We start from the raw sequence: 23,438 nt of genomic DNA on the forward strand, positions 1-23,438 counted from the left end.
TACCCCTTACGTTTTTTTTTTTTGGGCGAAAAATTAAGTTTCTCCAATATTCCCAAAACTCTGGATTCTGATAGAGGGCCATGAGACTTAGACCTGAGTGCAAAAATGAAGGCTCTAATCCCTTCCAGAGCTGAGATATCGAAACTCAAAAATTCGGCCCGAAAAAAAAACGACAGTGGTACCCCTTACGTTTTTTTTTTGGGGGCGAAAAATTAAGTTTCTCCAATCTTCCCAAAACTCTGGATTCTGATAGAGGGCCATGAGACTTAGACCTGAGTGCAAAAATGGAGGCTCTAGCCCCTTCCAGAGCTGAGATATCGAAACTCAAAAATTCGGCCCGAAAAAAAAACGACAGTGGTACCCCTTACGTTTTTTTTTTTTGGGCGAAAAATTAAGTTTCTCCAATCTTCCCAAAACTCTGGATTCTGATAGAGGGCCATGAGACTTAGACCTGAGTGCAAAAATGGAGGCTCTAGCCCCTTCTAGAGCTGAGATATCGAAACTCAAAAATTCGGCCCGAAAAAAAAACGACAGTGGTACCCCTTACGTTTTTTTTTTTTGGGCGAAAAATTAAGTTTCTCCAATCTTCCCAAAACTCTGGATTCTGATAGAGGGCCACGAGACTTACACCTGAGTGCAAAAATGGAGGCTCTAGCCCCTTCCAGAGCTGACATATTGAAACTCAAAAATTCGGCCCGAAAAAAAAAAACGACAGTGGTACCCCTTACGTTTTTTTTTTTGGGCGAAAAATTAAGTTTCTCCAATCTTCTCAAAACTCTGGATTCTGATAGAGGGCCATGAGACTTAGACCTGAGTGCAAAAATGGAGGCTCTAGCCCCTTCCAGAGCTGACATATTGAAACTCAAAAATTCGGCCCGAAAAAAAAAACGACAGTGGTACCCCTTACGTTTTTTTTTTTTGGGCGAAAAATTAAGTTTCTCCAATATTCCCAAAACTCTGGATTCTGATAGAGGGCCATGAGACTTAGACCTGAGTGCAAAAATGAAGGCTCTAGCCCCTTCCAGAGCTGACATATTGAAACTCAAAAATTGGGCCCGAAAAAAAAAAACGACAGTGGTACCCCTTACGTTTTTTTTTTTGGGCGAAAAATTAAGTTTCTCCAATCTTCTCAAAACTCTGGATTCTGATAGAGGGCCATGAGACTTAGACCTGAGTGCAAAAATGGAGGCTCTAGCCCCTTCCAGAGCTGACATATTGAAACTCAAAAATTCGGCCCGAAAAAAAAAAACGACAGTGGTACCCCTTACGTTTTTTTTTTGGGCGAAAAATTAAGTTTCTCCAATCTTCCCAAAACTCTGGATTCTGATAGAGGGCCATGAGACTTAGACCTGAGTGCAAAAATGAAGGCTCTAATCCCTTCCAGAGCTGAGATATCGAAACTCAAAAATTCGGCCCGAAAAAAAAACGACAGTGGTACCCCTTACGTTTTTTTTTTGGGGCGAAAAATTTAGTTTCTCCAATCTTCCCAAAACTCTGGATTCTGATAGAGGGCCATGAGACTTAGACCTGAGTGCAAAAATGGAGGCTCTAGCCCCTTCCAGAGCTGAGATATCGAAACTCAAAAATTCGGCCCGAAAAAAAAAACGACAGTGGTACCCCTTACGTTTTTTTTTTTTGGGCGAAAAATTAAGTTTCTCCAATCTTCCCAAAACTCTGGATTCTGATAGAGGGCCATGCGACTTAGACCTGAGTGCAAAAATGGAGGCTCTAGCCCCTTCCAGAGCTGAGATATCGAAACTCAAAAATTCGGACCGAAAAAAAAACGACAGTGGTACCCCTTACGTTTTTTTTTTTGGGCGAAAAATTAAGTTTCTCCAATCTTCCCAAAACTCTGGATTCTGATAGAGGGCCATGAGACTTAGACCTGAGTGCAAAAATGGAGGCTCTAGCCCCTTCCAAAGCTGAGATATCGAAACTCAAAAATTCGGCCCGAAAAAAAAACGACAGTGGTACCCCTTACGTTTTTTTTTTTGGGGGCGAAAAATTAAGGTTCTCCAATCTTCCCAAAACTCTGGATTCTGATAGAGGGCCTTGAGACTTAGACCTGAGTGCAAAATGGAGGCTCTAGCCCCTTCCAGAGCTGAGATATCGAAACTCAAAAATTCGGCCCGAAAAAAAAACGACAGTGGTACCCCTTACGTTTTTTTTTTTTGGGCGAAAAATTAAGTTTCTCCAATATTCCCAAAACTCTGGATTCTGACAGAGGGCCATGAGACTTAGACCTGAGTGCAAAAATGGAGGCTCTAGCCCCTTCCAGAGCTAGATATCGAAACTCAAAAATTCGGCCCAAAAAAAACCGACAGTGGTTGCCCCTTACGTTTTTTTTTTTTGGGCGAAAAATTAAGTTTCTCCAATATTCCCAAAACTCTGGATTCTGATAGAGGGCCATGAGACTTAGACCTGAGTGCAAAAATGAAGGCTCTAATCCCTTCCAGAGCTGAGATATCGAAACTCAAAAATTCGGCCCGAAAAAAAAACGACAGTGGTACCCCTTACGTTTTTTTTTGGGGGCGAAAAAATTAAGTTTCTCCAATCTTCCCCCAAAACTCTGGATTCTGATAGAGGGCCATGAGACTTAGACCTGAGTGCACACATGGGGCTCTAGCCCCTTCCAGAGCTGAGATATCGAAACTCAAAAATTCGGCCCGAAAAAAAAACGACAGTGGTACCCCTTACGTTTTTTTTTTGGGTCGAAAAATTAAGTTTCTCCAATCTTCCCAAAACTCTGGATTCTGATAGAGGGCCATGAGACTTAGACCTGAGTGCAAAAATGGAGGCTCTAGCCCCTTCCAGAGCTGAGATATCGAAACTCAAAAATTCGGCCCGAAAAAAAAACCGACAGTGGTACCCCTTACGTTTTTTTTTTTTGGGCGAAAAATTAAGTTTCTCCAATCTTCCCAAAAACTCTGGATTCTGATAGAGGGCCATGAGACTTAGACCTGAGTGCAAAAATGGAGGCTCTAGCCCCTTCTAGAGCTGAGATATCGAAACTCAAAAATTCGGCCCGAAAAAAAAACGACAGTGGTACCCCTTACGTTTTTTTTTTTTGGGCGAAAAATTAAGTTTCTCCAATCTTCCCAAAACTCTGGATTCTGACAGAGGGCCATGAGACTTAGACCTGAGTGCAAAAATGGAGGCTCTAGCCCCTTCCAGAGCTGAGATATCGAAACTCAAAAATTCGGCCCGAAAAAAAAACGACAGTGGTACCCCTTACGTTTTTTTTTTTTGGGCGAAAAATTAAGTTTCTCCAATATTCCCAAAACTCTGGATTCTGATAGAGGGCCATGAGACTTAGACCTGAGTGCAAAAATGAAGGCTCTAATCCCTTCCAGAGCTGAGATATCGAAACTCAAAAATTCGGCCCGAAAAAAAAACGACAGTGGTACCCCTTACGTTTTTTTTTTGGGGGCGAAAAATTAAGTTTCTCCAATCTTCCCAAAACTCTGGATTCTGATAGAGGGCCATGAGACTTAGACCTGAGTGCAAAAATGGAGGCTCTAGCCCCTTCCAGAGCTGAGATATCGAAACTCAAAAATTCGGCCCGAAAAAAAAACGACAGTGGTACCCCTTACGTTTTTTTTTTGGGTCGAAAAATTAAGTTTCTCCAATCTTCCCAAAACTCTGGATTCTGATAGAGGGCCATGAGACTTAGACCTGAGTGCAAAAATGGAGGCTCTAGCCCCTTCCAGAGCTGAGATATCGAAACTCAAAAATTCGGCCCGAAAAAAAAACCGACAGTGGTACCCCTTACGTTTTTTTTTTTTGGGCGAAAAATTAAGTTTCTCCAATCTTCCCAAAAACTCTGGATTCTGATAGAGGGCCATGAGACTTAGACCTGAGTGCAAAAATGGAGGCTCTAGCCCCTTCTAGAGCTGAGATATCGAAACTCAAAAATTCGGCCCGAAAAAAAAACGACAGTGGTACCCCTTACGTTTTTTTTTTTTGGGCGAAAAATTAAGTTTCTCCAATCTTCCCAAAACTCTGGATTCTGATAGAGGGCCACGAGACTTAGACCTGAGTGCAAAAATGGAGGCTCTAGCCCCTTCCAGAGCTAAGATATCGAAACTCAAAAATTCGGCCCGAAAAAAAAAAACGACAGTGGTACCCCTTACGTTTTTTTTTTTGGGCGAAAAATTAAGTTTCTCCAATCTTCTCAAAACTCTGGATTCTGATAGAGGGCCATGAGACTTAGACCTGAGTGCAAAAATGGAGGCTCTAGCCCCTTCCAGAGCTGACATATTGAAACTCAAAAATTCGGCCCGAAAAAAAAAAACGACAGTGGTACCCCTTACGTTTTTTTTTTTGGCGAAAAATTAAGTTTCTCCAATCTTCCCAAAACTCTGGATTCTGATAGAGGGCCATGAGACTTAGACCTGAGTGCAAAAATGAAGGCTCTAATCCCTTCCAGAGCTGAGATATCGAAACTCAAAAATTCGGCCCGAAAAAAAAACGACAGTGGTACCCCTTACGTTTTTTTTTTTTGGGGCGAAAAATTAAGTTTCTCCAATCTTCCCAAAACTCTGGATTCTGATAGAGGGCCATGAGACTTAGACCTGAGTGCAAAAATGGAGGCTCTAGCCCCTTCCAGAGCTGAGATATCGAAACTCAAAAATTCGGCCCGAAAAAAAAACGACAGTGGTACCCCTTACGTTTTTTTTTTGGGTCGAAAAATTAAGTTTCTCCAATCTTCCCAAAACTCTGGATTCTGATAGAGGGCCATGAGACTTAGACCTGAGTGCAAAAATGGAGGCTCTAGCCCCTTCCAGAGCTGAGATATCGAAACTGAAAAATTCGGCCCGAAAAAAAAACGACAGTGGTACCCCTTACGTTTTTTTTTTTTTTGGGCGAAAAATTAAGTTTCTCCAATCTTCCCAAAACTCTGGATTCTGATAGAGGGCCATGAGACTTAGACCTGAGTGCAAAAATGGAGGCTCTAGCCCCTTCCAGAGCTGAGATATCGAAACTCAAAAATTCGGACCGAAAAAAAAACCACTGTGGTACCCCTTACGTTTGGTTTTTTTTAGGCGAAAAATTAAGTTTCTCCAATCTTCCCAAAACTCTGGATTCTGATAGAGGGCCATGAGACTTAGACCTGAGTGCAAAAATGGAGGCTCTAGCCCCTTCCAGAGCTGAGATATCGAAACTCAAAAATTCGGCCCGAAAAAAAAAACGACAGTGGTACCCCTTACGTTTTTTTTTTTTGGGCGAAAAATTAAGTTTCTCCAATCTTCCCAAAACTCTGGATTCTGATAGAGGGCCATGCGACTTAGACCTGAGTGCAAAAATGGAGGCTCTAGCCCCTTCCAGAGCTGAGATATCGAAACTCAAAAATTCGGCCCGAAAAAAAAACGACAGTGGTACCCCTTACGTTTTTTTTTTTGGGCGAAAAATTAAGTTTCTCCAATCTTCCCAAAACTCTGGATTCTGATAGAGGGCCATGAGACTTAGACCTGAGTGCAAAAATGGAGGCTCTAGCCCCTTCCAAAGCTGAGATATCGAAACTCAAAAATTCGGCCCGAAAAAAAAACGACAGTGGTACCCCTTACGTTTTTTTTTTTTGGGGCGAAAAATTAAGTTTCTCCAATCTTCCCAAAACTCTGGATTCTGATAGAGGGCCTTGAGACTTAGACCTGAGTGCAAAATGGAGGCTCTAGCCCCTTCCAGAGCTGAGATATCGAAACTCAAAAATTCGGCCCGAAAAAAAAACGACAGTGGTACCCCTTACGTTTTTTTTTTTTGGGCGAAAAATTAAGTTTCTCCAATATTCCCAAAACTCTGGATTCTGACAGAGGGCCATGAGACTTAGACCTGAGTGCAAAAATGGAGGCTCTAGCCCCTTCCAGAGCTGAGATATCGAAACTCAAAAATTCGGCCCGAAAAAAAAAAACGACAGTGGTACCCCTTACGTTTTTTTTTTTTGGGCGAAAAATTAAGTTTCTCCAATATTCCCAAAACTCTGGATTCTGATAGAGGGCCATGAGACTTAGACCTGAGTGCAAAAATGAAGGCTCTAATCCCTTCCAGAGCTGAGATATCGAAACTCAAAAATTCGGCCCGAAAAAAAAACGACAGTGGTACCCCTTACGTTTTTTTTTTGGGGGCGAAAAATTAAGTTTCTCCAATCTTCCCAAAACTCTGGATTCTGATAGAGGGCCATGAGACTTAGACCTGAGTGCAAAAATGGAGGCTCTAGCCCCTTCCAGAGCTGAGATATCGAAACTCAAAAATTCAGCCCGAAAAAAAAACGACAGTGGTACCCCTTACGTTTTTTTTTTGGGTCGAAAAATTAAGTTTCTCCAATCTTCCCAAAACTCTGGATTCTGATAGAGGGCCATGAGACTTAGACCTGAGTGCAAAAATGGAGGCTCTAGCCCCTTCCAGAGCTGAGATATCGAAACTCAAAAATTCGGCCCGAAAAAAAAACCGACAGTGGTACCCCTTACGTTTTTTTTTTTTTGGGCGAAAAATTAAGTTTCTCCAATCTTCCCAAAACTCTGGATTCTGATAGAGGGCCATGAGACTTAGACCTGAGTGCAAAAATGGAGGCTCTAGCCCCTTCTAGAGCTGAGATATCGAAACTCAAAAATTCGGCCCGAAAAAAAAACGACAGTGGTACCCCTTACGTTTTTTTTTTTTGGGCGAAAAATTAAGTTTCTCCAATCTTCCCAAAACTCTGGATTCTGATAGAGGGCCACGAGACTTAGACCTGAGTGCAAAAATGGAGGCTCTAGCCCCTTCCAGAGCTGACATATTGAAACTCAAAAATTCGGCCCGAAAAAAAAAACGACAGTGGTACCCCTTACGTTTTTTTTTTTGGGCGAAAAATTAAGTTTCTCCAATCTTCTCAAAACTCTGGATTCTGATAGAGGGCCATGAGACTTAGACCTGAGTGCAAAAATGGAGGCTCTAGCCCCTTCCAGAGCTGACATATTGAAACTCAAAAATTCGGCCCGAAAAAAAAAACGACAGTGGTACCCCTTACGTTTTTTTTTGGGGGGGCGAAAAATTAAGTTTCTCCAATATTCCCAAAACTCTGGATTCTGACAGAGGGCCATGAGACTTAGACCTGAGTGCAAAAATGGAGGCTCTAGCCCCTTCCAGAGCTGAGATATCGAAACTCAAAAATTCGGCCCGAAAAAAAAACGACAGTGGTACCCCTTACGTTTTTTTTTTTTGGGCGAAAAATTAAGTTTCTCCAATATTCCCAAAACTCTGGATTCTGATAGAGGGCCATGAGACTTAGACCTGAGTGCAAAAATGGAGGCTCTAGCCCCTTCCAGAGCTGAGATATCGAAACTCAAAAATTCGGCCCGAAAAAAAACGACAGTGGTACCCCTTACGGTTTTTTTTTTTTGGGCAAAAAATTAAGTTTCTCCAATCTTCCCAAAACTCTGGATTCTGATAGAGGGCCATGAGACTTAGACCTGAGTGCAAAAATGGAGGCTCTAGCCCCTTCCAGAGCTGAGATATCGAAACTCAAAAATTCGGCCCGAAAAAAAAACGACAGTGGTACCCCTTACGTTTTTTTTTTTTGGGCGAAAAATTAAGTTTCTCCAATCTTCCCAAAACTCTGGATTCTGATAGAGGGCCATGAGACTTAGACCTGAGTGCAAAAATGGAGGCTCTAGCCCCTTCCAAAGCTGAGATATCGAAACTCAAAAATTCGGCCCGAAAAAAAAACGACAGTGGTACCCCTTACGTTTTTTTTTTGGGGCGAAAAATTAAGTTTCTCCAATCTTCCCAAAACTCTGGATTCTGATAGAGGGCCATGAGACTTAGACCTGAGTGCAAAATGGAGGCTCTAGCCCCTTCCAGAGCTGAGATATCGAAACTCAAAAATTCGGCCCGAAAAAAAAACGACAGTGGTACCCCTTACGTTTTTTTTTTTGGGCGAAAAATTAAGTTTCTCCAATATTCCCAAAACTCTGGATTCTGACAGAGGGCCATGAGACTTAGACCTGAGTGCAAAAATGGAGGCTCTAGCCCCTTCCAGAGCTGAGATATCGAAACTCAAAAATTCGGCCCGAAAAAAAAACGACAGTGGTACCCCTTACGTTTTTTTTTTGGGCGAAAAATTAAGTTTCTCCAATATTCCCAAAACTCTGGATTCTGATAGAGGGCCATGAGACTTAGACCTGAGTGCAAAAATGAAGGCTCTAATCCCTTCCAGAGCTGAGATATCGAAACTCAAAAATTCGGCCCGAAAAAAAAAACGACAGTGGTACCCCTTACGTTTTTTTTTTTTGGGGCGAAAAATTAAGTTTCTCCAATCTTCCCAAAACTCTGGATTCTGATAGAGGGCCATGAGACTTAGACCTGAGTGCAAAAATGGAGGCTCTAGCCCCTTCCAGAGCTGAGATATCGAAACTCAAAAATTCGGCCCGAAAAAAAAAACGACAGTGGTACCCCTTACGTTTTTTTTTTTGGGTCGAAAAATTAAGTTTCTCCAATCTTCCCAAAACTCTGGATTCTGATAGAGGGCCATGAGACTTAGACCTGAGTGCAAAAATGGAGGCTCTAGCCCCTTCCAGAGCTGAGATATCGAAACTGAAAAATTCGGCCCGAAAAAAAAACGACAGTGGTACCCCTTACGTTTTTTTTTTTTTGGGCGAAAAATTAAGTTTCTCCAATCTTCCCAAAACTCTGGATTCTGATAGAGGGCCATGAGACTTAGACCTGAGTGCAAAAATGGAGGCTCTAGCCCCTTCCAGAGCTGAGATATCGAAACTCAAAAATTCGGACCGAAAAAAAAACGACAGTGGTACCCCTTACGTTTTGTTTTTTTTAGGCGAAAAATTAAGTTTCTCCAATCTTCCCAAAACTCTGGATTCTGATAGAGGGCCATGAGACTTAGACCTGAGTGCAAAAATGGAGGCTCTAGCCCCTTCCAGAGCTGAGATATCGAAACTCAAAAATTCGGCCCGAAAAAAAAACGACAGTGGTACCCCTTACGTTTTTTTTTTTTGGGCGAAAAATTAAGTTTCTCCAATCTTCCCAAAACTCTGGATTCTGATAGAGGGCCATGCGACTTAGACCTGAGTGCAAAAATGGAGGCTCTAGCCCCTTCCAGAGCTGAGATATCGAAACTCAAAAATTCGGCCCGAAAAAAAAACGACAGTGGTACCCCTTACGTTTTTTTTTTTGGGCGAAAAATTAAGTTTCTCCAATCTTCCCAAAACTCTGGATTCTGATAGAGGGCCATGAGACTTAGACCTGAGTGCAAAATGGAGGCTCTAGCCCCTTCCAAAGCTGAGATATCGAAACTCAAAAATTCGGCCCGAAAAAAAAAACGACAGTGGTACCCCTTACGTTTTTTTTTTTGGGGCGAAAAATTAAGTTTCTCCAATCTTCCCAAAACTCTGGATTCTGATAGAGGGCCATGAGACTTAGACCTGAGTGCAAAATGGAGGCTCTAGCCCCTTCCAGAGCTGAGATATCGAAACTCAAAAATTCTGCCCGAAAAAAAAAACGACAGTGGTACCCCTTACGTTTTTTTTTTTGGGCGAAAAATTAAGTTTCTCCAATATTCCCAAAACTCTGGATTCTGACAGAGGGCCATGAGACTTAGACCTGAGTGCAAAAATGGAGGCTCTAGCCCCTTCCAGAGCTGAGATATCGAAACTCAAAAATTCGGCCCGAAAAAAAAACGACAGTGGTACCCCTTACGTTTTTTTTTTTTGGGCGAAAAATTAAGTTTCTCCAATATTCCCAAAACTCTGGATTCTGATAGAGGGCCATGAGACTTAGACCTGAGTGCAAAAAATGAAGGCTCTAATCCCTTCCAGAGCTGAGATATCGAAACTCAAAAATTCGGCCCGAAAAAAAAACGACAGTGGTACCCCTTACGTTTTTTTTTTTGGGGCGAAAAATTAAGTTTCTCCAATCTTCCCAAAACTCTGGATTCTGATAGAGGGCCATGAGACTTAGACCTGAGTGCAAAAATGGAGGCTCTAGCCCCTTCCAGAGCTGAGATATCGAAACTCAAAAATTCGGCCCGAAAAAAAAACGACAGTGGTACCCCTTACGTTTTTTTTTTTTGGGCGAAAAATTAAGTTTCTCCAATATTCCCAAAACTCTGGATTCTGATAGAGGGCCATGAGACTTAGACCTGAGTGCAAAAATGAAGGCTCTAATCCCTTCCAGAGCTGAGATATCGAAACTCAAAAATTCGGCCCGAAAAAAAAACGACAGTGGTACCCCTTACGTTTTTTTTTTGGGGGCGAAAAATTAAGTTTCTCCAATCTTCCCAAAACTCTGGATTCTGATAGAGGGCCATGAGACTTAGACCTGAGTGCAAAAATGGAGGCTCTAGCCCCTTCCAGAGCTGAGATATCGAAACTCAAAAATTCGGCTCGAAAAAAAAACGACAGTGGTACCCCTTACGTTTTTTTTTTGGGTCGAAAAATTAAGTTTCTCCAATCTTCCCAAAACTCTGGATTCTGATAGAGGGCCATGAGACTTAGACCTGAGTGCAAAAATGGAGGCTCTAGCCCCTTCCAGAGCTGAGATATCGAAACTCAAAAATTCGGCCCGAAAAAAAAACCGACAGTGGTACCCCTTACGTTTTTTTTTTTTGGGCGAAAAATTAAGTTTCTCCAATCTTCCCAAAAACTCTGGATTCTGATAGAGGGCCATGAGACTTAGACCTGAGTGCAAAAATGGAGGCTCTAGCCCCTTCTAGAGCTGAGATATCGAAACTCAAAAATTCGGCCCGAAAAAAAAACGACAGTGGTACCCCTTACGTTTTTTTTTTTTGGGCGAAAAATTAAGTTTCTCCAATCTTCCCAAAACTCTGGATTCTGATAGAGGGCCACGAGACTTAGACCTGAGTGCAAAAATGGAGGCTCTAGCCCCTTCCAGAGCTAAGATATCGAAACTCAAAAATTCGGCCCGAAAAAAAAAAACGACAGTGGTACCCCTTACGTTTTTTTTTTTGGGCGAAAAATTAAGTTTCTCCAATCTTCTCAAAACTCTGGATTCTGATAGAGGGCCATGAGACTTAGACCTGAGTGCAAAAATGGAGGCTCTAGCCCCTTCCAGAGCTGACATATTGAAACTCAAAAATTCGGCCCGAAAAAAAAAAACGACAGTGGTACCCCTTACGTTTTTTTTTTTGGGGCGAAAAATTAAGTTTCTCCAATCTTCCCAAAACTCTGGATTCTGATAGAGGGCCATGAGACTTAGACCTGAGTGCAAAAATGGAGGCTCTAGCCCCTTCCAGAGCTGAGATATCGAAACTCAAAAATTCGGCCCGAAAAAAAAACGACAGTGGTACCCCTTACGTTTTTTTTTTGGGTCGAAAAATTAAGTTTCTCCAATCTTCCCAAAACTCTGGATTCTGATAGAGGGCCATGAGACTTAGACCTGAGTGCAAAAATGGAGGCTCTAGCCCCTTCCAGAGCTGAGATATCGAAACTGAAAAATTCGGCCCGAAAAAAAAACGACAGTGGTACCCCTTACGTTTTTTTTTTTTTGGGCGAAAAATTAAGTTTCTCCAATCTTCCCAAAACTCTGGATTCTGATAGAGGGCCATGAGACTTAGACCTGAGTGCAAAAATGGAGGCTCTAGCCCCTTCCAGAGCTGAGATATCGAAACTCAAAAATTCGGCCCGAAAAAAAAAAACGACAGTGGTACCCCTTACGTTTTTTTTTTTTGGGCGAAAAATTAAGTTTCTCCAATCTTCCCAAAACTCTGGATTCTGATAGAGGGCCATGCGACTTAGACCTGAGTGCAAAAATGGAGGCTCTAGCCCCTTCCAGAGCTGAGATATCGAAACTCAAAAATTCGGCCCGAAAAAAAAACGACAGTGGTACCCCTTACGTTTTTTTTTTTTGGGGCGAAAAATTAAGTTTCTCCAATCTTCCCAAAACTCTGGATTCTGATAGAGGGCCTTGAGACTTAGACCTGAGTGCAAAATGGAGGCTCTAGCCCCTTCCAGAGCTGAGATATCGAAACTCAAAAATTCGGCCCGAAAAAAAAACGACAGTGGTACCCCTTACGTTTTTTTTTTTTGGGCGAAAAATTAAGTTTCTCCAATATTCCCAAAACTCTGGATTCTGACAGAGGGCCATGAGACTTAGACCTGAGTGCAAAAATGGAGGCTCTAGCCCCTTCCAGAGCTGAGATATCGAAACTCAAAAATTCGGCCCGAAAAAAAAAAACGACAGTGGTACCCCTTACGTTTTTTTTTTTTGGGCGAAAAATTAAGTTTCTCCAATATTCCCAAAACTCTGGATTCTGATAGAGGGCCATGAGACTTAGACCTGAGTGCAAAAATGAAGGCTCTAATCCCTTCCAGAGCTGAGATATCGAAACTCAAAAATTCGGCCCGAAAAAAAAACGACAGTGGTACCCCTTACGTTTTTTTTTTGGGGGCGAAAAATTAAGTTTCTCCAATCTTCCCAAAACTCTGGATTCTGATAGAGGGCCATGAGACTTAGACCTGAGTGCAAAAATGGAGGCTCTAGCCCCTTCCAGAGCTGAGATATCGAAACTCAAAAATTCAGCCCGAAAAAAAAACGACAGTGGTACCCCTTACGTTTTTTTTTTGGGTCGAAAAATTAAGTTTCTCCAATCTTCCCAAAACTCTGGATTCTGATAGAGGGCCATGAGACTTAGACCTGAGTGCAAAAATGGAGGCTCTAGCCCCTTCCAGAGCTGAGATATCGAAACTCAAAAATTCGGCCCGAAAAAAAAACCGACAGTGGTACCCCTTACGTTTTTTTTTTTTTGGGCGAAAAATTAAGTTTCTCCAATCTTCCCAAAACTCTGGATTCTGATAGAGGGCCATGAGACTTAGACCTGAGTGCAAAAATGGAGGCTCTAGCCCCTTCTAGAGCTGAGATATCGAAACTCAAAAATTCGGCCCGAAAAAAAAACGACAGTGGTACCCCTTACGTTTTTTTTTTTTGGGCGAAAAATTAAGTTTCTCCAATCTTCCCAAAACTCTGGATTCTGATAGAGGGCCACGAGACTTAGACCTGAGTGCAAAAATGGAGGCTCTAGCCCCTTCCAGAGCTGACATATTGAAACTCAAAAATTCGGCCCGAAAAAAAAAACGACAGTGGTACCCCTTACGTTTTTTTTTTTGGGCGAAAAATTAAGTTTCTCCAATCTTCTCAAAACTCTGGATTCTGATAGAGGGCCATGAGACTTAGACCTGAGTGCAAAAATGGAGGCTCTAGCCCCTTCCAGAGCTGACATATTGAAACTCAAAAATTCGGCCCGAAAAAAAAAACGACAGTGGTACCCCTTACGTTTTTTTTTGGGGGGGCGAAAAATTAAGTTTCTCCAATATTCCCAAAACTCTGGATTCTGACAGAGGGCCATGAGACTTAGACCTGAGTGCAAAAATGGAGGCTCTAGCCCCTTCCAGAGCTGAGATATCGAAACTCAAAAATTCGGCCCGAAAAAAAAACGACAGTGGTACCCCTTACGTTTTTTTTTTTTTGGGCGAAAAATTAAGTTTCTCCAATATTCCCAAAACTCTGGATTCTGATAGAGGGCCATGAGACTTAGACCTGAGTGCAAAAATTAAGGCTCTAATCCCTTCCAGAGCTGAGATATCGAAACTCAAAAATTCGGCCCGAAAAAAAACGACAGTGGTACCCCTTACGTTTTGTTTTTTTGGGGCGAAAAATTAAGTTTCTCCAATCTTCCCAAAACTCTGGATTCTGATAGAGGGCCATGAGACTTAGACCTGAGTGCAAAAATGGAGGCTCTAGACCCTTCCAGAGCTGAGATATCGAAACTCAAAAATTCGGCCCGAAAAAAAAAACGACAGTGGTACCCCTTACGTTTTTTTTTTTGGGTCGAAAAATTAAGTTTCTCCAATCTTCCCAAAACTCTGGATTCTGATAGAGGGCCATGAGACTTAGACCTGAGTGCAAAAATGGAGGCTCTAGCCCCTTCCAGAGCTGAGATATCGAAACTCAAAAATTCGGCCCGAAAAAAAACGACAGTGGTACCCCTTACGGTTTTTTTTTTTTGGGCAAAAAATTAAGTTTCTCCAATCTTCCCAAAACTCTGGATTCTGATAGAGGGCCATGAGACTTAGACCTGAGTGCAAAAATGGAGGCTCTAGCCCCTTCCAGAGCTGAGATATCGAAACTCAAAAATTCGGCCCGAAAAAAAAACGACAGTGGTACCCCTTACGTTTTTTTTTTTTGGGCGAAAAATTAAGTTTCTCCAATCTTCCCAAAACTCTGGATTCTGATAGAGGGCCATGAGACTTAGACCTGAGTGCAAAAATGGAGGCTCTAGCCCCTTCCAAAGCTGAGATATCGAAACTCAAAAATTCGGCCCGAAAAAAAAACGACAGTGGTACCCCTTACGTTTTTTTTTTGGGGCGAAAAATTAAGTTTCTCCAATCTTCCCAAAACTCTGGATTCTGATAGAGGGCCATGAGACTTAGACCTGAGTGCAAAATGGAGGCTCTAGCCCCTTCCAGAGCTGAGATATCGAAACTCAAAAATTCGGCCCGAAAAAAAAACGACAGTGGTACCCCTTACGTTTTTTTTTTTGGGCGAAAAATTAAGTTTCTCCAATATTCCCAAAACTCTGGATTCTGACAGAGGGCCATGAGACTTAGACCTGAGTGCAAAAATGGAGGCTCTAGCCCCTTCCAGAGCTGAGATATCGAAACTCAAAAATTCGGCCCGAAAAAAAAACGACAGTGGTACCCCTTACGTTTTTTTTTTGGGCGAAAAATTAAGTTTCTCCAATATTCCCAAAACTCTGGATTCTGATAGAGGGCCATGAGACTTAGACCTGAGTGCAAAAATGAAGGCTCTAATCCCTTCCAGAGCTGAGATATCGAAACTCAAAAATTCGGCCCGAAAAAAAAAACGACAGTGGTACCCCTTACGTTTTTTTTTTTTGGGGCGAAAAATTAAGTTTCTCCAATCTTCCCAAAACTCTGGATTCTGATAGAGGGCCATGAGACTTAGACCTGAGTGCAAAAATGGAGGCTCTAGCCCCTTCCAGAGCTGAGATATCGAAACTCAAAAATTCGGCCCGAAAAAAAAAACGACAGTGGTACCCCTTACGTTTTTTTTTTTGGGTCGAAAAATTAAGTTTCTCCAATCTTCCCAAAACTCTGGATTCTGATAGAGGGCCATGAGACTTAGACCTGAGTGCAAAAATGGAGGCTCTAGCCCCTTCCAGAGCTGAGATATCGAAACTGAAAAATTCGGCCCGAAAAAAAAACTACAGTGGTACCCCTTACGTTTTTTTTTTTTTGGGCGAAAAATTAAGTTTCTCCAATCTTCCCAAAACTCTGGATTCTGATAGAGGGCCATGAGACTTAGACCTGAGTGCAAAAATGGAGGCTCTAGCCCCTTCCAGAGCTGAGATATCGAAACTCAAAAATTCGGACCGAAAAAAAAACGACAGTGGTACCCCTTACGTTTTGTTTTTTTTAGGCGAAAAATTAAGTTTCTCCAATCTTCCCAAAACTCTGGATTCTGATAGAGGGCCATGAGACTTAGACCTGAGTGCAAAAATGGAGGCTCTAGCCCCTTCCAGAGCTGAGATATCGAAACTCAAAAATTCGGCCCGAAAAAAAAACGACAGTGGTACCCCTTACGTTTTTTTTTTTTGGGCGAAAAATTAAGTTTCTCCAATCTTCCCAAAACTCTGGATTCTGATAGAGGGCCATGCGACTTAGACCTGAGTGCAAAAATGGAGGCTCTAGCCCCTTCCAGAGCTGAGATATCGAAACTCAAAAATTCGGCCCGAAAAAAAAACGACAGTGGTACCCCTTACGTTTTTTTTTTTGGGCGAAAAATTAAGTTTCTCCAATCTTCCCAAAACTCTGGATTCTGATAGAGGGCCATGAGACTTAGACCTGAGTGCAAAATGGAGGCTCTAGCCCCTTCCAAAGCTGAGATATCGAAACTCAAAAATTCGGCCCGAAAAAAAAAACGACAGTGGTACCCCTTACGTTTTTTTTTTTGGGGCGAAAAATTAAGTTTCTCCAATCTTCCCAAAACTCTGGATTCTGATAGAGGGCCATGAGACTTAGACCTGAGTGCAAAATGGAGGCTCTAGCCCCTTCCAGAGCTGAGATATCGAAACTCAAAAATTCTGCCCGAAAAAAAAAACGACAGTGGTACCCCTTACGTTTTTTTTTTTGGGCGAAAAATTAAGTTTCTCCAATATTCCCAAAACTCTGGATTCTGACAGAGGGCCATGAGACTTAGACCTGAGTGCAAAAATGGAGGCTCTAGCCCCTTCCAGAGCTGAGATATCGAAACTCAAAAATTCGGCCCGAAAAAAAAACGACAGTGGTACCCCTTACGTTTTTTTTTTTTGGGCGAAAAATTAAGTTTCTCCAATATTCCCAAAACTCTGGATTCTGATAGAGGGCCATGAGACTTAGACCTGAGTGCAAAAAATGAAGGCTCTAATCCCTTCCAGAGCTGAGATATCGAAACTCAAAAATTCGGCCCGAAAAAAAAACGACAGTGGTACCCCTTACGTTTTTTTTTTTGGGGCGAAAAATTAAGTTTCTCCAATCTTCCCAAAACTCTGGATTCTGATAGAGGGCCATGAGACTTAGACCTGAGTGCAAAAATGGAGGCTCTAGCCCCTTCCAGAGCTGAGATATCGAAACTCAAAAATTCGGACCGAAAAAAAAACGACAGTGGTACCCCTTACGTTTTGTTTTTTTTAGGCGAAAAATTAAGTTTCTCCAATCTTCCCAAAACTCTGGATTCTGATAGAGGGCCATGAGACTTAGACCTGAGTGCAAAAATGGAGGCTCTAGCCCCTTCCAGAGCTGAGATATCGAAACTCAAAAATTCGGCCCGAAAAAAAAAACGACAGTGGTACCCCTTACGTTTTTTTTTTTGGGCGAAAAATTAAGTTTCTCCAATCTTCCCAAAACTCTGGATTCTGATAGAGGGCCATGAGACTTAGACCTGAGTGCAAAAATGGAGGCTCTAGCCCCTTCCAAAGCTGAGATATCGAAACTCAAAAATTCGGCCCGAAAAAAAAACGACAGTGGTACCCCTTACGTTTTTTTTTTTGGGGCGAAAAATTAAGTTTCTCCAATCTTCCCAAAACTCTGGATTCTGATAGAGGGCCATGAGACTTAGACCTGAGTGCAAAATGGAGGCTCTAGCCCCTTCCACAGCTGAGATATCGAAACTCAAAAATTCGGCCCGAAAAAAAAACGACAGTGGTACCCCTTACGTTTTTTTTTTTTGGGCGAAAAATTAAGTTTCTCCAATATTCCCAAAACTCTGGATTCTGACAGAGGGCCATGAGACTTAGACCTGAGTGCAAAAATGGAGGCTCTAGCCCCTTCCAGAGCTGAGATATCGAAACTCAAAAATTCGGCCCGAAAAAAAAAACGACAGTGGTACCCCTTACGTTTTTTTTTTTTTGGGCGAAAAATTAAGTTTCTCCAATATTCCCAAAACTCTGGATTCTGATAGAGGGCCATGAGACTTAGACCTGAGTGCAAAAATGGAGGCTCTAGCCCCTTCCAGAGCTGAGATATCGAAACTCAAAAATTCGGCCCGAAAAAAAAACGACAGTGGTACCCCTTACGTTTTTTTTTTTTGGGGCGAAAAATTAAGTTTCTCCAATCTTCCCAAAACTCTGGATTCTGACAGAGGGCCATGAGATTTAGACCTGAGTGCAAAAATGGAGGCTCTAGCCCCTTCCAGAGCTGAGATATCGAAACTCAAAAATTCGTCCCGAAAAAAAAACGACAGTGGTACCCCTTACGTTTTTTTTTTTGGGCGAAAAATTAAGTTTCTCCAATATTCCCAAAACTCTGGATTCTGATAGAGGGCCATGAGACTTAGACCTGAGTGCAAAAATGAAGGCTCTAATCCCTTCCAGAGCTGAGATATCGAAACTCAAAAGTTCGGCCCGAAAAAAAAAACGACAGTGGTACCCCTTACGTTTTTTTTTTTTGGGGCGAAAAATTAAGTTTCTCCAATCTTCCCAAAACTCTGGATTCTGATAGAGGGCCATGAGACTTAGACCTGAGTGCAAAAATGGAGGCTCTAGCCCCTTCCAGAGCTGAGATATCGAAACTCAAAAATTCGGCCCGAAAAAAAAACGACAGTGGTACCCCTTACGGTTTTTTTTTGGGTCGAAAAATTAAGTTTCTCCAATCTTCCCAAAACTCTGGATTCTGATAGAGGGCCATGAGACTTAGACCTGAGAGCAAAAATGGAGGCTCTAGCCCCTTCCAGAGCTGAGATATCGAAACTCAAAAATTCGGCCCGAAAAAAAAACGACAGTGGTACCCCTTACGTTTTTTTTTTTTTGGGCGAAAAATTAAGTTTCTCCAATCTTCCCAAAACTCTGGATTCTGATAGAGGGTCATGAGACTTAGACCTGAGTGCAAAAATGGAGGCTCTAGCCCCTTCCAGAGCTGAGATATCGAAACTCAAAAATTCGGCCCGAAAAAAAAACGACAGTGGTACCCCTTACGTTTTTTTTTTTTGGGTCGAAAAATTAAGTTTCTCCAATCTTCCCAAAACTCTGGATTCTGATAGAGGGCCATGAGACTTAGACCTGAGTGCAAAAATGGAGGCTCTAGCCCCTTCCAGAGCTGAGATATCGAAACTCAAAAATTCGTCCCGAAAAAAAAACGACAGTGGTACCCCTTACGTTTTTTTTTTTGGGCGAAAAATTAAGTTTCTCCAATATTCCCAAAACTCTGGATTCTGATAGAGGGCCATGAGACTTAGACCTGAGTGCAAAAATGAAGGCTCTAATCCCTTCCAGAGCTGAGATATCGAAACTCAAAAGTTCGGCCCGAAAAAAAAAACGACAGTGGTACCCCTTACGTTTTTTTTTTTTTGGGGCGAAAAATTAAGTTTCTCCAATCTTCCCAAAACTCTGGATTCTGATAGAGGGCCATGAGACTTAGACCTGAGTGCAAAAATGGAGGCTCTAGCCCCTTCCAGAGCTGAGATATCGAAACTCAAAAATTCGGCCCGAAAAAAAAACGACAGTGGTACCCCTTACGGTTTTTTTTTGGGTCGAAAAATTAAGTTTCTCCAATCTTCCCAAAACTCTGGATTCTGATAGAGGGCCATGAGACTTAGACCTGAGAGCAAAAATGGAGGCTCTAGCCCCTTCCAGAGCTGAGATATCGAAACTCAAAAATTCGGCCCGAAAAAAAAACGACAGTGGTACCCCTTACGTTTTTTTTTTTTGGGCGAAAAATTAAGTTTCTCCAATCTTCCCAAAACTCTGGATTCTGATAGAGGGTCATGAGACTTAGACCTGAGTGCAAAAATGGAGGCTCTAGCCCCTTCCAGAGCTGAGATATCGAAACTCAAAAATTCGGCCCGAAAAAAAAACGACAGTGGTACCCCTTACGTTTTTTTTTTTTGGGTCGAAAAATTAAGTTTCTCCAATCTTCCCAAAACTCTGGATTCTGATAGAGGGCCATGAGACTTAGACCTGAGTGCAAAAATGGAGGCTCTAGCCCCTTCCAGAGCTGAGATATCGAAACTCAAAAATTCGGCCCGAAAAAAAAACGACAGTGGTACCCCTTACGTTTTTTTTTTTTTTGGGCGAAAAATTAAGGTTTCTCCAATCTTCCCAAAACTCTGGATTCTGATAGAGGGCCATGAGACTTAGACCTGAGTGCAAAAATGGAGGCTCTAGCCCCTTCCAGAGCTGAGATATCGAAACTCAAAAATTCGGACCGAAAAAAAAACGACAGTGGTACCCCTTACGTTTTGTTTTTTTTAGGCGAAAAATTAAGTTTCTCCAATCTTCCCAAAACTCTGGATTCTGATAGAGGGCCATGAGACTTAGACCTGAGTGCAAAAATGGAGGCTCTAGCCCCTTCCAGAGCTGAGATATCGAAACTCAAAAATTCGGCCCGAAAAAAAAACGACAGTGGTACCCCTTACGTTTTTTTTTTTTGGGCGAAAAATTAAGTTTCTCCAATCTTCCCAAAACTCTGGATTCTGATAGAGGGCCATGAGACTTAGACCTGAGTGCAAAAATGGAGGCTCTAGCCCCTTCCAGAGCTGAGATATCAAATTTAAAAATTCGGCCCGAAAAAAAAACGACAGTGGTACCCCTTACGTTTTTTTTTTTTTCGGGCGAAAAATGAAGTTTCTCCAATCTTCTCAAAACTCTGTATTCTGATAGAGGGCCATGAGATTTAAACCTGAGCGCAAAAATGGAGGCTCTAGCCCCTTCCAGAGCTGAGATATCGAAACTCAAAAATTCGGCCTGAAAAAAAACGACAGTGGTACCCCTTACGTTTTTTTTTTTGGGCGAAAAATTAAGTGTTTCCAATCTTCCCAAAACTCTGGATTCTGATAGAGGGCCATGAGACTTAGACCTGAGTGCAAAAATGGAGGCTCTAGCCCCTTCCAGAGCTGAGATATCGAAACTCAAAAATTCGGCCCGAAAAAAAAACGACAGTGGTACCCCTTACGTTTTTTTTTTTTGGGCGAAAAATTAAGTTTCTCCAATCTTCCCAAAACTCTGGATTCTGATAGAGGGCCATGAGACTTAGACCTGAGTGCAAAAATAGAGGCTCTAATCCCTTCCAGAGCTGAGATATCGAAACTCAAAAATTTGGCCCGAAAAAAAAACGACAGTGGTACCCCTTACGTTTTATTTTTTTGGGCAAAAAATTAAGTTTCTCCAATCTTCCCAAAACTCTGGATTCTGATAGAGGGCCATGAGACTTAGACCTGAGTGCAAAAATGGAGGCTCTAGCCCCTTCCAGAGCTGAGATATCGAAACTCAAAAATTTGGCCTGAAAAAAAAACGACAGTGGTACCCCTTACGTTTTTTTTTTTTGGGCGAAAAATTAAGTTTCTCCAATCTTCCCAAAACTCTGGATTCTGATAGAGGGCCATGAGACTTAGACCTGAGTGCAAAAATGGAGGCTCAAGCCCCTTCCAGAGCTGAGATATCGAAACTCAAAAATTCGGCCCGAAAAAAAAACGACAGTGGTACCCCTTACGTTTTTTTTTTTTGGGCGAAAAATTAAGTTTCTCCAATCTTCCCAAAACTCTGGATTCTGATAGAGGGCCATGAGACTTAGACCTGAGTGCAAAAATTGAGGCTCTAATCCCTTCCAGAGCTGAGATATCGAAACTCAAAAACTCGGCCCGAAAAAAAAAACGACAGTGGTACCCCTTACGTTTTTTTTTTTTGGTCGAAAAATTAAGTTTCTCCAATCTTCCCAAAACTCTGTATTCTGATAGAGGGCCATGAGATTTAAACCTGAGCGCAAAAATGGAGGCTCTAGCCCCTTCCAGAGCTGAGATATCGAAACTCAAAAATTCGGCCCGAAAAAAAAACGACAGTGGTACCCCTTACGTTTTTTTTTTTTGGGCGAAAAATTAAGTTTCTCCAATCTTCCCAAAACTCTGGATTCTGATAGAGGGCCATGAGACTTAGACCTGAGTGCGAAAATGGAGGCTCTAGCCCCTTCCAGAGCTGACATATTGAAACTCAAAAATTCGGCCCGAAAAAAAAAACGACAGTGGTACCCCTTACGTTTTTTTTTTTGGGCGAAAAATTAAGTTTCTCCAATCTTCCCAAAACTCTGGATTCTGATAGAGGGCCATGAGACTTAGACCTGAGTGCAAAAATGGAGGCTCTAGCCCCTTCCAGAGCTGAGATATCGAAACTCAAAAATTCGGCCCGAAAAAAAAAAACGACAGTGGTACCCCTTACGTTTTTTTTGGGGCGAAAAATTAAGTTTCTCCAATCTTCCCAAAACTCTGGATTCTGATAGAGGGCCATGAGACTTAGACCTGAGTGCAAAAATGGAGGCTCTAGCCCCTTCCAGAGCTGAGATATCGAAACTCAAAAATTCGGCCTGAAAAAAAAAAAAACGACAGTGGTACCCCTTACGTTTTTTTTTTTTTTGGGCGAAAAATTAAGTTTCTCCAATCTTCCCAAAACTCTGGATTCTGATAGAGGGCCATGAGACTTAGACCTGAGTGCAAAAATGGAGGCTCTAGCCCCTTCCAGAGCTGAGATATCGAAACTCAAAAATTCGGCCTGAAAAAAAAAAACGACAGTGGTTTCCCTTACGTTTTTTTTTTGGGCGAAACATTAAGTTTCTCCAATCTTCCCAAAACTCTGGATTCTGATAGAGGGCCATGAGACTTAGACCTGAGTGCAAAAATAGAGGCTCTAATCCCTTCCAGAGCTGAGATATCGAAACTCAAAAATTCGGCCCGAAAAAAAAACGACAGTGGTACCCCTTACGTTTTTTTTTTTTTTGTCGAAAAATTAAGTTTCTCCAATCTTCCCAAAACTCTGTATTCTGATAGAGGGCCATGAGATTTAAACCTGAGCGCAAAAATGGAGGCTCTAGCCCCTTTTAGAGCTGAGATATCGAAACTCAAAAATTCGGCCCAAAAAAAAACGACAGTGGTACCCCTTACGTTTTTTTTTTTTTTGGGCGAAAAATTAAGTTTCTCCAATCTTCCCAAAACTCTGGATTCTGATAGAGGGCCATGAGACTTAGACCTGAGTGCAAAAATGGAGGCTCTAGCCCCTTCCAGAGCTGAGATATCGAAACACAAAAATTCGGCCCGAAAAAAAAAAACGACAGTGGTACCCCTTACGTTTTTTTTGGGGCGAAAAATTAAGTTTCTCCAATCTTCCCAAAACTCTGGATTCTGATAGAGGGCAATGAGACTTAGACCTGAGTGCAAAAATGGAGGCTCTAGCCCCTTCCAGAGCTGAGATATCGAAACTCAAAAATTCGGCCTGAAAAAAAAAAAACGACAGTGGTACCCCTTACGTTTTTTTTGGGGCGAAAAATTAAGTTTCTCCAATCTTCCCAAAACTCTGGATTCTGATAGAGGGCCATGAGACTTAGACCTGAGTGCAAAAATGGAGGCTCTAGCCCCTTCCAGAGCTGAGATATTGAAACTCAAAAATTCGGCCTGAAAAAAAAAACGACAGTGGTTTCCCTTACGTTTTTTTTTTGGGCGAAACATTAAGTTTCTCCAATCTTCCCAAAACTCTGGATTCTGATAGAGGGCCATGAGACTTAGACTTGAGTGCAAAAATGGAGGCTCTAATCCCTTCCAGAGCTGAGATATCGAAACTCAAAAATTCGGCCCGAAAAAAAAACGACAGTGGTACCCCTTACGTTTTTTTTTTTTGGGCGAAAAATTAAGTTTCTCCAATATTCCCAAAACTCTGGATTCTGATAGAGGGCCATGAGACTTAGACCTGAGTGCAAAAATGGAGGCTCTAGCCCCTTCCAGAGCTGAGATATCGAAACTCAAAAATTCGGCCCGAAAAAAAAACGACAGTGGTACCCCTTACGTTTTTTTTTTTGGGGCGAAAAATTAAGTTTCTCCAATCTTCCCAAAACTCTGGATTCTGATAGAGGGCCATGAGACTTAGACCTGAGTGCAAAATGGAGGCTCTAGCCCCTTCCACA

The sequence above is a fragment of the Pimephales promelas genome, chromosome 15, assembly GCF_988280905.1.
Source record: "Pimephales promelas chromosome 15, fPimPro1.hap1.1, whole genome shotgun sequence".
NCBI lineage: Eukaryota > Metazoa > Chordata > Actinopteri > Cypriniformes > Leuciscidae > Pimephales > Pimephales promelas.